Raw genomic sequence first — 17,622 nt, 5'->3', positions numbered from 1 at the left:
TCTCCTATAACATTGGAATTAACACTCTGGCAAGGATCTTGACATCCAGTTCTAGTAAGTTTCTGGGATGGTTCTTAGAAGCTTTGAAAAAGCAATAGCCTATGTTAAATGAAGTGGAAAATTCAACAGCTAATTATATTGCCTGGTATGGCCCTGAAAACATGCTATTTACCACAGCAATACAAAATGCAATGGTGAGGACAGGCTGCAGCAGCAGGGAGATGCTCAGTAGTGCCTGTTCTCTGTAAGAAGAGGTTGACAGTAAGAAATTTTGTAACACAACTAGCCTCCCTAATGGTGATGGTATAATCCTGGAATAGTAGAGGCCAGGTGGCGGCACCTAACTGTCAGAAGCAAGGTGGGTGTAATTATTCTCTTGGGTAGTAAGGCAACTAGGGAAGCCCAATCCACAGTAATTTATAGAACATGATGTATCCAGGAGCTAGATAGGTATCCAACAAAGTATTACTCACTATAAACAATCAATCAGGGACATATATTACTGGATCAGCAAAAGATTGGGGTCAGCTAGCTGCCCCAGTAGGAAGAAAAAATTCTTTGCCTAGTTTCCAGATCTAAGACAGTTCTCAGACTCAGAACCCATCAATTAGGGAGGCCAGATCCCTTGAAGAAGGACACTGCAATACAACAGCAAATGTGTACCACAGTGATTCCCCAGTCCTCCCCGACAAAGACTTTTCTCAGGTAATTATAAACTGAGGAAAGGGAATACATACAAGTTTCTGAGGGATGTTGGCTATAAGGTCTGAATGAACAGAGTTGAATACCCCATGGCCCAAAATGTTATCATAACACCTCTGTTAGACTAAGGAATAGAATTCTGTTAGAGTAAGGAAGTCAGATAAAAAATGGAATCTTGGCCTAAGTCCATCTCATAGTGCCTCCATTGGTTCCAAGAATAAAAATAAATATAAAATGATCTAAGGGTCATTTCCCTGGTATCTAAATACATAATTGGAGTGGACATTCTCAGCAACTGGCAGAACCCTCACATTGGTTTCCTGACCTATGAAAGAAAAATCATTATAATAGAAAAGGCCAAGTGGAAACCCCTGATATTGCCCTCCCCATCCTTGGAAGACTGTAAAATCAAAAACAATACTGCTCTAGTGGGAACAGCAGAGATTAGTACCATCCTCAAAGACATAAATGATGAAGGTTTGAAGGTACCCATTTTTTTTGTTTTGTTTTGTTTGTTTTAAACATCTTTATTAGAGTATAATTGCTTTACAATGGTGTGTCAGTTTCTGCTTTATAACAAAGTCAATCAGTCACACATATACATATGTCCCCATATCTCTTCCCTCTTGCATCTCCCTCCTTCCCACTCTCCCTATCCCACCCCTCTAGGTGGTCACAAAGCACCGAGCTGATCTCCCTGTGCTATGCGGCTGCTTCCCACTAGCTATCTATTTTATGTTTGGTAGTGTATATATGTCCATGCCACTCTCTCGCTTTGTCCCAGATTACCCTTCCCTCTCCCCATATCCTCAAGTCCATTCTCTAGTAGGTCTGCATCTTTATTCCCATCTTGCCCCTAGGTTCTTCTGACCATTTTCTTTTCTTTTCTTTTCTTTTTAGATTCCATATTTATGTGTTAGCATACAGTATTTGTTTTTCTCTTTCTTACTTCACTCTGTATGACAGTCTCTAGGTCCAACCACCTCACTACAAATAACTCAGTTTTGTTCCTTTTTATGGCTGAGTAATATTCCATTGTATATATATGCCACATCATCTTTATCCATTCATCTGTTGATGGACACTTAGTTTGCTTCCATGTCCTGGCTATTGTAAATAGAGCTGCAATGAACATTTTGGTACATGACTCTTTTTGAATTATAGTTTTCTCAGGGTATATGACCAGTAGTGGGATTGCTGGGTCGCATGGTACTTCTATTTTTAGTTTTTTAAGGAACCTCCATAGTGTTCTCCATAGTGGCTATATCAATTTACATTCCCACCAACAGTGCAAGAGGGTTCCCTTTTCTCCACACCCTCTCCAGCATTTATTGTTTGTAGATTTTTTGATGATGACCATTCTGACCAGTGTGAGATGATATTTCATTGTAGTTTTGATTTGCATTTCTATAATGATTAATGATGTTGAGCATTCTTTAATGTGTTTGTTGGCAATCTGTATATCTTCTTCGGAGAAATGTCTATTTAGGTCTTCTGCCCAGTTTTGGATTGGGTTGTTTGTTTTCTTGATATTGAGCTGAATGAGTTGCTTGCGTGTTTTGGAGATTAATCCTTTGTCAGTTGCTTCATTTGCAAATATTTTCTCCCATTCTGAGGGTTGTCTTTTTGTCTTGTTTATGGTTTCCTTTGCTGTGCAAAAGCTTTTAGGTTTCATTAGGTCCCATTTGTTTACTTTTGTTTTTATTTCCATTTCTCTAGGAGGTGGGTCAAAAAGGATCTTGCTGTGATTTATGTCATAGAGTGTTCTGTCTATATTTTCCTCTAAGAGTTTGATGGTGTCTGGCCTTACATTTAGGTCTTTAATCCATTTTCAGTTTATTTTTGTGTATGGTGTTAGGGAGTGTTCTAATTTCATTCTTTTACATGTAGCTGTCCAGTTTTCCCAGCACCACTTATTGAAGAGGCTGTCTTTTCTCCACTGTATATTCTTGCCTCCTTTATCAAAGATAAGGTGACCATATGTGCGTGGTTTATCTCTGGGCTTTCTATCCTGTTCCATTGATCTATATTTCTGTTCTTGTGCCAGTACCATACTGTCTTGATTAGTGTAGCTTTGTAGTATAGTATGAAGTCAGGGAGCCTGATTCCTCCAGCTCTGTTTTTCTTTCTCAAGATTGCTTCGGCTATTCAGGGTCTTTTGTGTTTCCATATAGATTGTGAAATTTTTTGTTCTAGTTCCGTGAAAAATGCCAGTGGGTAGTGTTGTATGAAAGGAGAGAAGGTTAGCACTCTCCTTGAAGGTAACTGCCCTGTCTGGCCTCTGTAACTGCCCTGTCTGGCCTCTAAAATAAAAGGAGGATAATATCTCGAATTTAACCAAGCAGCAATCCTAATTGTAGCTACTGTAATGGATGTGATATCATTGTTATAGTAGACTACCACAGCCCTTAATAAGTGGTATGTGGCTATTAATCTGAAATATGTGTTTTCAATACCTAGAAGCAGGAAGAGATTAAGCACTTTGCTTTTACGTGGAATGGACAATAGTATACATTAATGGTCTTGCTCCAGGGTTAACTCTCCTATACTCCATTAAAACATAGTGGAGGGCTTCCCTGGTGGCGCAGTGGTTGAGAGTCCGCCTGCCAATGCGGGGGACACGGGTTCCTGCCCCAGTCCAGGAGGATCCCACATGCCGCAGAGCGGCTGGGCCCATGAGCCATGGCTGCTGGGCCTTTGCGTCCGGAGCCTGTGCTCCGCAACGGGAGAGGCCACAACAGTGAGAGGCCCGCGTACCGCAAAAAAAACAAAAAACAAAAACATAGTGGAAAATACCTGGACCATCTGGACTTCCCATGGAACACCACACTGTTCTATGACATTAGAGATTTCATGTTAGTTGAACTTACTGCCTAAGAAACTGGCAAGTACTCTGTATACCTTGATAAGACACATGCACTCCAGAGTATAGGAGACAAACCCTATGAAAATTCAGGCCTACCCATGTGAGTGAAGTTTTTAAAGTCTGGGGCTTGCTGAGACATCCCCTCCAAATTAATATTGAGATCTATTTCAGGAATGGGTTTAATTTTCCTGCCCAAAGTGCCTCAGACAACACCACTATACAAAGGATCACTGTCTCAGATGAAGTGAGCATTTTTACAAAAGAGATGTGGTGGTGGACCCAGAACCATGAGAGTCACTGGTCCTATCACATACTGTATCCCTCCAAACCTGATAGAGAAGTAGAACAGACTTATGAAAGCACAGCATCATGTATGCATGGGCATGATTCTTCAGGATAGGGTTCACACAAATCAGTAGCCATTGTATGGGGATATTTTCCAAACAGGGGAACCCAGGTTGTGGAAATAGGAGTAGCTTTCTCTACTAGCGCCCCAAGTGATTTCTGTCACTGCAACTTCATGCTCTGCAGGCCTAGAGGTTCTAGTTTGCATAAGGGAAATGCTTCCAAATAGGAACACAATAATAAGAGTCATTAAACTTTACTATGAGGCTACTGCCTGCTCATTTTGGATTCCTTGTGCCAAGAGGCTGGCTGTCAAGGAAAAGAGTCCCTGTACTGGCGGGGTAACTGACTTGGATGAGGTAGCATTGTGTTACACGACGCAGGGGAAGGAAGCCTATTCTGCACTTAGCTGGTCCATTGGAATGCCCCTTGATAACTTCCCTAGGCAATTTTCAAAGCAAATGGACAAAGCCTAAGGGTCCACAACCTAAGACAGACATGGTAACTCAGGACTTAGATCCCTCAAAGAAGGGAGTCTGGATAGCCCCACCAGACAAGCCACCTAGCCCAGCAGAAGGGCTAGTTAAATGTTAAGGAGATACAGGATCTGTGGAAAAGGAGAGACATGATGAGTTTCAAGATCAAGTGCAATGTCAGGATTTGGAATTTTTCCTACTAACCCTGTTGTAAATTTCTCCAGGAAAAAAAAAAGAGTAAACAGAACCCAGGATAAACTGTCTCCAGATGAAGTTATGTTTCTCAGAATGTTTCTGAGACTACACTCCTATAAACCTCCCACATGCACATCTCCATCTCAATCTGTTTCTCAGAAAACCTAACTTAATATCATACCCACTGAACAAGTTGAGATCATGAGGATATGATGCATAATTTAGCACTGCTATAAACTAACAGACAACAAGGGTTCTGAGGAGAAAAGAAAGTACTCCAACTATACAACCACACACGGGAAGCCATGATGGTTCTGAATTGGTGGTACTCAGCTCAAATCCAAATTAATCTTCATAAATATAAAGAAATGGATCCTAAGTTGTGGTAGTGGTGTTAAGTGAAACACATGAAGTTGAATCTCTGTAACCTAAATGGCTGTATCTTGTGATATAATCACAAGACATAATACAGTGTTTTGAATTCAAACTTATCTGAATTAAGTAACATTCCTAAACTGCAAAGCAAGTATGCATCACTGGCGTTTGAATACACAGCGTTCTTTCCCACGCTGTTTATATCTTTTAAGCACATTATCATAATAAACATATAGTTGAGCGGCAACTGAACCAAGTATAAATTCAATGTTCAAATGAGACTGAAATAAAGCATCTCCCTGAAGAACAGCAAAAACCTGGAGCCAATCTAAGTGTCCAACTAGAGAATTAGTTTAATAAGTCATGGTATAGTATATCATAATTAGTGATGATATGAGTAGATTTATATTTATTGACATAGAAAGATGTGATGTATGGTATTACTAAGTGTCAAAGCAGGCTGCAAGTTAATATTGTAGAATACCTTATTATTATTTTTTTTGTCTGCATTGGGTCTTCGTTGCTGTTTGTGGGCTTTCTCTAGTTGAGACGAGTGGGGACTACTCTTCGTTGCAGTGCGCGGGCTTCTCGTTGCGGTGGCTTCTCTTGTTGCAGAGCACAGGCTCTAGGCGCACAGGCTTCAGTAGTTGCAGCACACGGGCTCAGGAGTTGCGGCACATGGGCCCTAGAGCGTGCAGGCTTCAGTAGTTGTGGTGCATGGGCTCAGTGGTTGGGGTGCGTGGGCTCTAGGGCACGTGGGCTTCAGTAGTTGTGGCTCCAGGCTCTAGAGTGCAGGCTCAGTAGTTGTGGCACACGGGTTTAAGTTGCTCTGCTGCATGTGGGACTTTCCCAGACCAGGGATCTTTCCCGTGTCCCCTGCACTGGCAGGTGTATTCTTAACCACTGTGCCACCACGGAAGTCCAGAATTACCTTATTTATGATAACTTATAGTCATATAAATATATACATATATATAGAAAAATTCTGAATAGAATTACATCAAAATTTTATTCATTAATAATTATAGTTATAATTATTCTGATTATTATCACAGATGCTGCCAGTGTCCCATGTAGTACTGCAGCCAACTTCTAATGCTTCCTCTGTGTCTGACAGCTTTTTATTCCAGAACTGCGGAAGACGGCTTGTCTTGGCAGCAGGCTGAAAATGCTGAGGTAGTAGCTCACCTTTGAGGTGACCTCATTCTGAGGCATTTTTTTACAGGATTTCTCCATGAGATTTCTCTTTAGTAGCCCACTGTCATATCTGGCTTAATAACACACCCTTCACTGGTTGGATTCTCTTCGTTATATTACTCCTCCATTCCCATAAGTACTCTGCATTTCCGAAATAATCTGCTTACACTCAAATCCTTGTTTCATCTGTTTCTGGGCATACTCATACGAAGATATCTGTCTGTAATTTTCAAATACTTCTACTAAAGCTCAGATGATTTATGTAAAAATTTAATAAAAGTTTAAAAAACATTTTATATATGATGTTTTATAAGTCAGATGTAAAACTACATAAACAGAAGGAAAGTTAAAGAACACAGAGTTCTTTCTGTGTTCTTCAATAAAGATATTTGTCTATAAGTGTTTGTTTTAAAGCTGTGATGGGGGCATGAAAACTACTTTCAAATATTTAAAGGGCTAATAAGTAAAAGAAAAATTGATGTATTCATCATGATACTAAAGAAACCACAGAAAAAGAGCCTAGTGGAAGTCACAAGGAGAAGAATTTCTATTTAAATAAGAACTGTCTGGCAGCTAAAACTGCTTCAAACTGGAATAAACTGTCTCTGGAAAAAGAGCATTTTTGTCAGTGACAAGTGCCAGACTGTGAGCAGAACCTGGCTGACTCTTGACAGGGGCAGTTGGCTGGAAGGATCTTTAACATCCCTCTCAGCTTGGAGAGTCTCTAATTCTGAGCCTAATTAATCAAACTATGTGGATATCTGGGAATCATTTATGCTTTCTTACTAATGATACTAGGAGTACTGGATTATTTGGGACCATATATTCATTCCTAGACCTTCAAATGTGAGATAAGGGATCACTGTAGCACTTTGTACAAATGGTAAATACACATTCACAAAACATAGAAGTGGAAAAAGATTTAGGAGTCTGGATAAATCATAAAATGTGGATCCAAAAATGTTAATTTAAAAATTGACATTATTGACACTGACTTTAGTCGGACCATGAAATAGGTCTAGTTTCATACAATTTTCCGGCATTTGAAATATGTAAGCCAGAGACCATCAAGAAGTGGGCAGTTTGGGGCTTCCCTGGTGGTGCAGTGGTTGAGAGTCCGCCTGCCGATGCAGGGGACACGGGCTCGTGCCCCAGTCCGGGAAGATCCCACATGCTGCGGAGCGGCTGGGCCCGTGAGCCATGGCCACTGAGCCTGTGCATCCGGAGCCTGTGCTCTGCAACCGGAGAGGCCAAAACAGTGAGAGGCCCGCAAACCAAAAAAAAAAAAAAAAAAAAAAAAGATCAGAAATAAATTCAAGAAGCAATCTCATTTACCACTGCATCAGAAAGAATAAAATACCTAGGAATAAACCTATCTAAAGAGACAAGAGACCTGCACTCCAAGAAGTATAAGATGCTGGAGAAAGGAATCAAAGAAGACACTAACAGATGGAAATATATACCATGTTAATGGATTGGAAGAATCAATATTGTCAAAATTACTACACTACCCAAGGCAATCTACAGATTCAATGCAATCCCTATCAAAATACCAATGACATTTTTCACAGTAGAACAAAAAAAGTCTTAAAATTTGTATGGAGACACAAAAGACCCTGAATACCCAAAGCAATCTTGAGAAAGAAAAACAGACCTGGAGGAGTCAGGCTCCCTGACTTCAGACTATACTACAAAGCTGTAGTCATCAGAACAGTATGGTAATGGCACAAAAACAGAAATATAGATCAATGTAACAGGATAGAAAGCCGAGAAATAAACCCATGCACCTATGGCCAATTAATCTATGACAAAGGAGGCAAGACTACACAATGGTGGAAATACAGTCTCTTCAACAGATGTTGCTGGGAAAACTGGACAGTTACATGTAAAAAAAAGAAATTAGATCATTCTTTAACACCATACATAAAAATAAGCTCAAAATGGATTAAAGACCTAAATGTGAGACTGGACACTATAAAACTCCTAGAGTAAAACATAGGCAGAACACTCTGTGACATAAATCACAGCAATATTTTTTTCACTCTGTCTCCCAGAATAATGGAAATAAAAATAAAAATAAACAACTGGGACCTAATTAAACTCAAAAGCTTTTGCACAGCAAAGGAAACCATAAACAAAACTAAAAGACAACCCACAGACTGGGAGAAACTATTTGCAAATGATGTGACCAACAAGGGATTGGTCTCCAAAATTTACAAACAACTCATGAGGCTTAATATCATCAAAACAAACAACCCAATCAAAAAATGGGCAGAAGACCTAAATACACATTTCTCCAAAGAAGACATACAGATGGCCAAGAAGCACATGAAAAGATGTTCAACCTCACCAATTATTAGAGAAATGCAAATCAAAACTACAGTGAGGGCTTCCCTGGTGGCGCAGTGGTTGAGAGTCTGCCTGCCGATGCAGGGGACACGGGTTCGTGCCCCGGTCCGGGAAGATCCCACATGCCGTGGAGCGGCTAGGCCCATAAGCCATGGCCGCTGAGCCTGCGCATACGGAGCCTGTGCTCCGCAACGGGAGAGGCCACAACAGTGAGAGGCCCGCGAACCACCCCCCCAAAAAAAAAACTACAGCGAGATATCACCTCACACCAGTCAAAATGGCTATCGTCAAAAAATCCACAAACGATAAATGCTGGAGAGGGTGTGGAGAAAAGGGAACCCTCCTACACTGTTGGTGGGAATGTGGATCAGTACAACTACTATGGAGAACAGTATGGAAGTTCCTTAAAAAACTAAAAATAGAGCTACCATATGACCCTGAAATCCATTCCTGGGCATATATTCAGAGAAAAACATGGCCCAAAAGGATACATGCACCTCAATGTTAATTGCAGCACTGTTTCCAATAGCCAAGACATGGAAGCAACCTAAATGTCCATCGACAGAGGAACTGATAAAGAAGATGTGGTGTATATATATATATATATATATATATATATATATATATATATACACAATGGAATATTACTCAGCCACTAAAAAGAATGAAATAGTGCCATTCGTAGCAACATGGATGGACCTAGAGATTGTCATACTGAGTGAAGTAAGTCAGACAGAGAAAGAGAAATATCGTATGACATCCCTTATATGAGGAAGCTAAAAAAGAAACGATACAAATGAACCTATTTACAAAACGAAACAGACTCACAGATTTAAAGAATGAACTTATGGTTGCCACGGGGGAAGGAAGGGAGGAAGGGATAGTCAGGGAGTTGGGGATTGACATGTACACTGCTATATTTAAAATGGATAACCAACAAGGACCTACTGTACAGCACAGGTAACTCTGCTGAATGTTATGTGGCAGCCTAGATGGGAGGGGAGTTTGGGGGAGGATGGATACATGCATATGTACAGGTGAGTCCCTTTGCTGTGCACCTGAACTATCACAACATTGTTAATCGGCTATACTCCAATGTAAATAAAAAGTTAAAAAAAAAAGCATGAGTAAATGGTGAAAAGATGCTGATATTGTGAAAAGACTTAGCGATCCAAAGAGAGGGACTGAAGGACCAATCTGAACATCCAGCACAAATAACACCCAGCAAAAGAAATATTTTCAGGAAGTAGGGAGGGACTTTAAAAAATTCTTTTACTTGTATCTTTAGAGAAAGTTGAGATGCTATTATGTTGATTTAAAAAGATCAATCTGAAAATAATAAGAAGTTCTTAAAAAGAAAAAAATAAAGTAAATTACAGATATGTAACATGATGTGAGGAATTCCAGGAAGGATTACTCTCCTAAAAAATCCTGAAGTTGTACCATTCATAATTTATTTTGTTAGACAGTACCTTTTGACATTCTTTCTTTTCCCCCTCCTTCTCCCATCCTCTCTTTACCATTCCTCTTACTGTCCTCTTACCTCCCTTGATACCCTCCTCTCTTTACCATGTAATATTCTCTTGTAATATGATTATGTACTGGATTAACATATTAACATTTAGTGAGAATTGTGGTAATATTATTTTGGCCCCTTTGTTCATCCCCCAGACATGTCTAGCAAAACCTTGACTCTAGATTAATTAAACCATCTTCCTTCTTCATTATACACCTGGGCTTCTGAACACTGTTAGAGAAAATTATACAGTCAGGTGTCTTGGATCCACAAAAAAAACTTAGTCAACAATCCATTTATCATCTCATCAAAAAGGCTAAAATATATAGTAATAAACCTACCTAAGGAGCCAAAAGACCTGTACTCAACTATAAGATGCTGATGAAAGAAATTAAAGATGACACAGATGGAAAAATAAACCATGTTGTTGGATTGGAAGAATCAATATTGTTAAAATGACCATACTACCCAATGCAATCTACAAATTCAATGCAATCCCTATCAAAGTAACAAAGGCATTTTACACAGAACTGGAACAAAAAAATTTTAAATTTGTTTGGAAAGACAAAAGACCCCAAATAGCCAGAAAAATCTTGAGAAAGAAGAACAGAGCTGGAGGAATCATGCTCTCTGACTTCAGACTATACTACAAAGCTACAGTCATCAAAACAGTGTTGTACTAGCACAAAAACAGACACATAGATCAATGGAACAGGATAGAGAGCCCAGAAATAAACCCTCGTACTTATGGTCAATTAATCTGTGACAAAGGAGGCAAGAATATACAATGGAGAAAAGACAGTCTCTTCAATAAGTGGTGCTGGGAAAACTGGACAGCTACATGTAAAAGAATGAAATTAGAATATTCTCTAACCCCATATACAAAAATAAACTCAAAATCAATTAAAGACCTAAGTGTAAGACTGGATACTATAAAACTCTTAGAGAAAAACATAGGCAGAAGCCTCTTTGACATAAATCACAGCAATACTTTTTTGGGATCTGTCTCCTAGGGTAATGAAAACAAAAGCAAAAATAAACAAATGGGACCTAATTAAACTTATAAGTTTTTGTACAGCAAAGTAAACCATAGACAAAATGAAAAGACAACCTATGGACTGTGAGAAAATATTTGCAAAAGATGCATCCGACAAGGGATTAATTTCCAAAATATACACACAGCTTATACAGCTTAATATCAAAAAAACAAGCAACCCAATCAAAAAATGATCAGAAGACCTAATGGACATTTCTCCAAAGAAGACATATAGACAGCCAGCAGGCACATGAAAAGATGCTCAAGATCACTAATTATTAGAGAAATGCAAATCAGAACTACAATGAGGTATCACCTCACACCAGTCAGAATGGCCATCATCAAAAAGTCTACAAATAATAAATGCTGGAGAGGGTGTGGAGAGAAGGGAACCCTCCTACACTGTTGGTGGGAATGTAAACTGGTGAAGCCACTATGGAGAACAGTATGGAGCTTCCTTAAAAAACTAAAAATAAAGTTAGCATATGAGCCAGCAACCCCACTCCTGGGCATATATCTGGAAAATAAGAAAACTCTAATTCTAAAAGATACGTGCACCTCAATGTTCACAGAAGCACTATTTACAATAGCCAAGACATAGAAGCAACCTAAATGTCCATCAACAGCTGAATGGATAAAGAAGATGTGGTGTATATATATATATATATATATATATATATATATATATATATATATATCCATACAATGGAATATTACTCAGCCATAAAAAAGGATGAAATAGTGCCATCTGCAGCAACATGGATGGACCTAGAAATGATCATATTAAGTGAAGTAAGTAAGACAGAGAAAGACAAATATCATATGATATCACTTATATGTGGAATCTAAAAAAATGATACAAAGAAATTTATTTACAAAGCAGAAATAGACTCACAGACATAGAAAACAAATTTATGGTTACCCAAGGGAAAAGGGAAGTGGGGGGGGGAATAAATAAGGGATTTGGGATTAACAGTTAAACATTACCGTATGTAAAACAGATAAACAACAAGGACCTACTGTGTAGCACAGGGAACTATATTCATTATCTTGTAATAATCTATAATGGAAAAGAAAGTGAAAATGAATATATATATTAAAAATGTATATATATATATAACTGAATAACTTTGCTATACACCTGAAGCCTTGTAAATCAACTATACTTCAATAAAACGTTAAAAAAATTCTTAGACTCCAACTGTAACCAGCATTCAAGTTACCTAGAAGCATTTCTACATGCACTACAACGTCTATTTAAGGCCCAAGAGAATAAGGAATCCTAAAATAATATTAAGAATATTATTGCAATGATGAACCAGAGATGGGGTTCTGGCCAGGAAACAGAACAAAGTTTTCCCTCTCATTCACTCCTTCCATACTAAACTCCTTCCACCCTGCCACCGCTTCTGTACAGTTGCAATGTCTTTCTTGATTCCATACTTGCCCCCAAATATTCATTCTCCATATAGCAACCATGGTGAGCTTTTAAAAATGCAAATCAGATCAGATAATTCCCTTGCTTACTCTCAGTGGCTTCCTGCCATACTTAAACTGAAACTCATTCTTATGAAGGCCTATCAGACTTCACATGATCTGCCTGCTCCCCTAACTTTTGCCTACTCCTCTCTCTCCACACTGGCATTCTTGCTGATCCTCAAAACTAAAGCATGTGTCCACCTCTTTTGCACTTGTTGTTCCCTCTGACTAGAACACTCTTCCTTAGAGTTTGACATGGTTCACTTTCTCAGTTCATTCAGGACTCTGTTCATATATTACCTTCCTCTACCTCCACACCTATCCTCTTTCTTATACCATTAGCACAAGTGTTGAGATATATCAGTACTCAAGGTTCTACTTACTACTGTATAAGGGAATTTTGATGGAGCAAGTTACATACTCCCATATACTATTTCTACTGTGTCAATGGCCTATGATATGCCTACACATGGAAAGGCAGATGTATCTTTGTATCCTTCAGAAAGATATAAACTTGTTAAAGCAACAGTCTAGAGAAGGCTTGGTGGCCATGATGGTAGAGTAGGAAGACCCTGAGTTCACCTACTCCCATGGACATACACAAATTACAACTATTTACAGAGAAACTATCTATGAGACATTCTATGGAGCCCAGCAGCATACTTGCCTCTGGTCACCAGAGCTATATGCTCTAGGGATGCCCTCTACCCAGGCTGTGGCAGGGCTGAGTACTATGGGTGCACTGATAGGAGGGACTAGGCCCCAGCCTGATTGGCTGTCATGTCCTGCCTCACGTGGTGGCTGCCAGCCCACGTGTGGGAAGGGCTAGGTCCCTGCACAGATGGCTGTGTGGCCTGGGAGTTCTTGGAACTGCTGCTGGTCCACTGGTGGACGGGTCAGTTCCTGGTGCTAATGCACTAGAAGAAAGATTCCAGTATGGCGCTTGCCAGCACCAGTGACCTCATGATAGAAGGAGCTCCCCAAAATGGCTGCTGCCAGTGCCTATATTCCCAGTGGGAGTCCTAGTTGCCTCCTGCCTCACCAGGAGGCCCTTCAAGATCAGCAGATGGGTCTGACTAGGCTCCTTTCAAATTACTGCCTCTATGAACACAGTGAGAATCTTAACAAAAAATTAGAAAACATAAAGAAGAACCAAACAGAGCTTAAGAATATAATAACTAAAATTTTAAAATACACTAGAGGGAATTCCCTGGCTGTCCTGTGGTTAGGACTCTGTGCTTCCACTGCAGTGGGTGCAGGTTTGATCCCTGGTTGGGGAACTAAGATCCATGATATGGCAAAAACAAGCAAACAACAACAACAAAAAAAAACCCACCAGACGGAATCAACAGTAGAATACATGATACAGAAGAACAGATCAGCAAACTGGAAGACAGAAGTAGTGGAAATCACCCAAATTGAATAGAAAAAAATAAAAAAGAATTTAAAAAATGAGGGTCATTTAAGAAACCTCTGGGACAACATCAAGCATACTAACATTTGAATTATAGGGGCCCCAGAAGGAGAAGAGAGAAAAAAGAGGCAAGAACTTATTTGAAGAATAATGGCTGAAAAATTCCCTAACCTGAGACAGGAAACAGACATCCAGGCTCAAGAATCACAAAGAGGGCTTCCCTGGTGGCGCAGTGGTTGGGAGTCCGCCTGCCGATGCAGGGGACGCGGGTTCGTGCCCCGGTCCAGGAAGATCCCACATGCCGCGGAGCGGTTGGGCCCGTGAGCCATGGCCGATGAGCCTGCACTTCCGGAGCCTGTGCTCCGCAACGGGAGAGGCCACAACAGTGAGAGGCCCGCATACCACAAAAAAAAAAAAAAGAATCACAAAGAGTCCCAAACAAGATGAACCTAAAGAGGACTACAACAAGATACATTATAATTAAAATATCAAAAAGATAAAGAGGGACTTCCCTGGTGGAGCAGTGGTTAAGAATCCACCTGCCAATGCAGGGGACGCGGGTTCAAGCCCTGGTCCGGGAAGATCCCACATGCCGCAGAGCAACTAAGCCCGTGTGCCACAACTACTGAGCCTGTGTGCCACAACTACTGAAGCCTGCGCACCCGTGCTTCTCAATAAGAGAAGCCACCGCAATGAGAAGCCTGCATACCGCATCGAAGAGTAGCCCCCGCTCACCGCAACTAGAAAAGCCCGCACGCAGCAACAAAGACCCAATGCAGCCAAAAATTAAAAATAAATAAATAAATTTATATTAAAAAAAAGATAAAGAGAAACTATTAAAAGCAGCAAGAGAAAAGCAACAAGTTACATAACTATAAGCTGACTTTTCAAAAGAAACTTTGCAGGCTAAAAGGGAGTGGTACAATATATTCAAAGTGATGAAAGGAAAAAACCTATAACCAAGAATACTCTACATGGCATGGCTATCATTCAGATTTGAAAGAGAGATAAAGAGTTTTACAGACAAACAAAACTTAAAAGAGTTCAGCACCACTAAACTGGCTTTCCAAGAAAAGTTAAAGGGACTTCTCTAAGTGGAACAGAAAAGATCACAACTAGAAATATGAAAATTACAAAAGGAAAAATCTCATCGGTAAAGGCCAACATACAGTGAAGGCAGTAAAGCAACCACTTAGAAAGGTAGTAGGAAGGTTAAAAGACAAAATTAATAAAATCATTATTGTTAAAATGACCATACTAACCAGTGCAGTCTACAAATTCAATGCAATCCCTATCAAAGTAACAAAGGCATTTTACACAGAACTAGAACAAATAATTTTAAAATTTGTATGGAAACACAAAAGACCCCAAATAGTCAGAACAATTTTGAGAAAGAAGAACAGAGCTGGAGGAATCATGCTCCTTGATTTCAGTCTATGCTACAAAGCTACAGTAATAAAAACAGTATGGTACTGGCACAAAAACAGACACATAGATCAATGGAACAGGATAGAGAGCCCAGAAATAAACCCTTGCACTTATGGTCAATTAATCTGTGACAAAGGAGGCAAGAATATACAATGGAGAAAAGACAGTCTCTTCAATAAGTGGTGCTGGGAAAACTGGACTACATGTAAAACAATGAAATTAGAACATTCTCTAGCCCCATATACAAAAATAAACTCAAAATGGATTAAAGACCTAAATGTAAGACTGGATACTATAAAACTCCTAGAGGAAAACATAGGCAGAACACTCTTTGATATAAATCACAGCAATATTTTTTGAGTCCATGTCCTAAAGTAAAGTAAATAAAAGCAAAAATAAATAAATGGGACCTCATTAAACTTAAAAGCTTTTGCACAGCAAAGGAAACCATCAACAAAACAAAAAGACAACCTACTGAATGGGAGAAGATATTTGCAAATGATATGACTCATAAGGGGTTAATATCCAACATATATAAACAGCTCATACAACTCAACATCAAAAAAAAAACTCGATTAAAAAATAGCAAGGGATTAATTTCTAAAATATACAAAGAGCTCATCAGCTCAATATCAAAAAAACAAAAAATCCAGTCAAAAAATGGGCAGAACTAAATAGACATTTCTCCAAAGAAGACATACAGATAGACAACAGACACATGAAAAGATGTTTAACATCGCTAATTATCAGAGAAATGCAAATCAAAACTACAATGAGGTATCATCTCACACCAGTCAGAATGGCCATGATCAAAAAGTCCACAAATAGTAAATGCTAGGGAGGGTGTGGAGAAACAGGTACCCTCTACACTGTTTGTGGGAATGTAAATTGATGCAGCTGCTATGGAAAACAGTATGGAGGTTCCTCAAAAAACTAAAAATAGAGTTGCCATATGATCTAGCAATCCCACTCCTGGGCATATATCCAGATAAAACTATAAATCAAAAAGATACATGTACCCCTATGTTCATAGCAGCATTATTCACAGTAGCCAAGACATGGAAACAACCTAAATGTCCACTGACAGATGAATGCATAAAGCAGTTGCTTCTTTACTTGAGCATTCTGTGCTCTGCCCTTGACTCTGGTTTGCCACATTTGTGTTTTGAGTGTGCCCTGCGACAGGACGGTTTAAGTGCTAATGTCCAACTTCCAGCCTGGTTACTGCAGCCCTGGTGTCTTCTTACTTGACCATTTCACACCCACTAATCATTCACACCCACTGGGAACTCTGACCCATGAATTGTATAGTGGGATTGGGTTTCCAAGAAGTAGGAAAAATAAGAAAGCACACAGGTTAGTTCCTGAGCCTGGTGCAGCTGCAGCATTAACACCAGGGGTTACCATACCTGGCAGGCTATATTGCAAAGCAGCTTCAACAACCACTAATGAGTCACAAAGCTGCTTAGGCTTTGTCCCATGCATACTAGAGAGGCTACACTGGGTTCTAGCACTGAATTCACCTTGGAGGCCTCTTCATTTCCAAGTTCTAACCACTACTTCTCACAAGACCCCTGAGAGAGGTATATGCCCAAGCAACAAGGGCAAAGGGAAAGCAAGCAGTACTTTAGTTTTAGGTTAGTGGGACCATATGGCCTAGTTTGTCAGGACAGTGCTGGATGTGTGGGTATAATTATTGATAACACCTTTTTTACTCGCAAAGTGTACCAGTTTTGATTATAAATTATACGGCTACCCTAATTATATACAGCATACATACACAACATAAAACTTTCCCCTTCCCCCTGTCCTCTAAGCTCTGGAGGGAATATGGAACCATTAGAAATTAGACAGACAAGGAGAGGCGTATAGAGGCAAAGAAAGGAAGCAAAGTCATTCCCAGCGTTAAAGTAAAATTGGCAGCCAGAATTTGGTTACACCTCTTCGAGTGAAAACAATGCACCCATAAAGGGAGTTCTCAGGGTCGAATTTTAAGGCCCCTGAACCTAGAGAATGACATCCCAAAAAAAGAAGTGTGGTGAAGCAGGAAGGAGATGCAGGAAAGTCATGCAGATTGGACCAGAACAGAGACTAATCCCTTAGCCAAAATGGCTGAAAGAGGAGCTAAAAGATGATACCAGAACTCATGATACAGCAGAGGGCCTTATCTTGGGCTCCCTGGATGGACCTTGGGGTTTATGGAACTTCTGTGAATTATAACTAAAACTTCTTGTGTATAAAAAT

The 17,622-nt window shown here is 39.7% G+C and overlaps 1 protein-coding gene and 1 pseudogene across 2 annotated transcripts in view; one reads left to right on the top strand and one right to left on the bottom strand.

Moving 5' to 3' along the window:
• TEX9 (testis expressed 9) overlaps window positions 1-17,622 on the bottom strand; it is a 217,058-nt gene that overhangs the window by 104,569 nt on the left and 94,867 nt on the right. The window lies entirely within an intron of this gene.
• LOC114905432 lies at window positions 2,923-2,964 on the top strand (annotated as a pseudogene).

This window comes from Monodon monoceros, unplaced genomic scaffold, assembly GCF_005190385.1.
Source record: "Monodon monoceros isolate NGI ecotype Baffin Bay Population unplaced genomic scaffold, NGI_Narwhal_1 Super_Scaffold_21, whole genome shotgun sequence".
Lineage (NCBI taxonomy): Eukaryota > Metazoa > Chordata > Mammalia > Artiodactyla > Monodontidae > Monodon > Monodon monoceros.
This window is presented reverse-complemented; position numbering and strand designations above follow the sequence as displayed.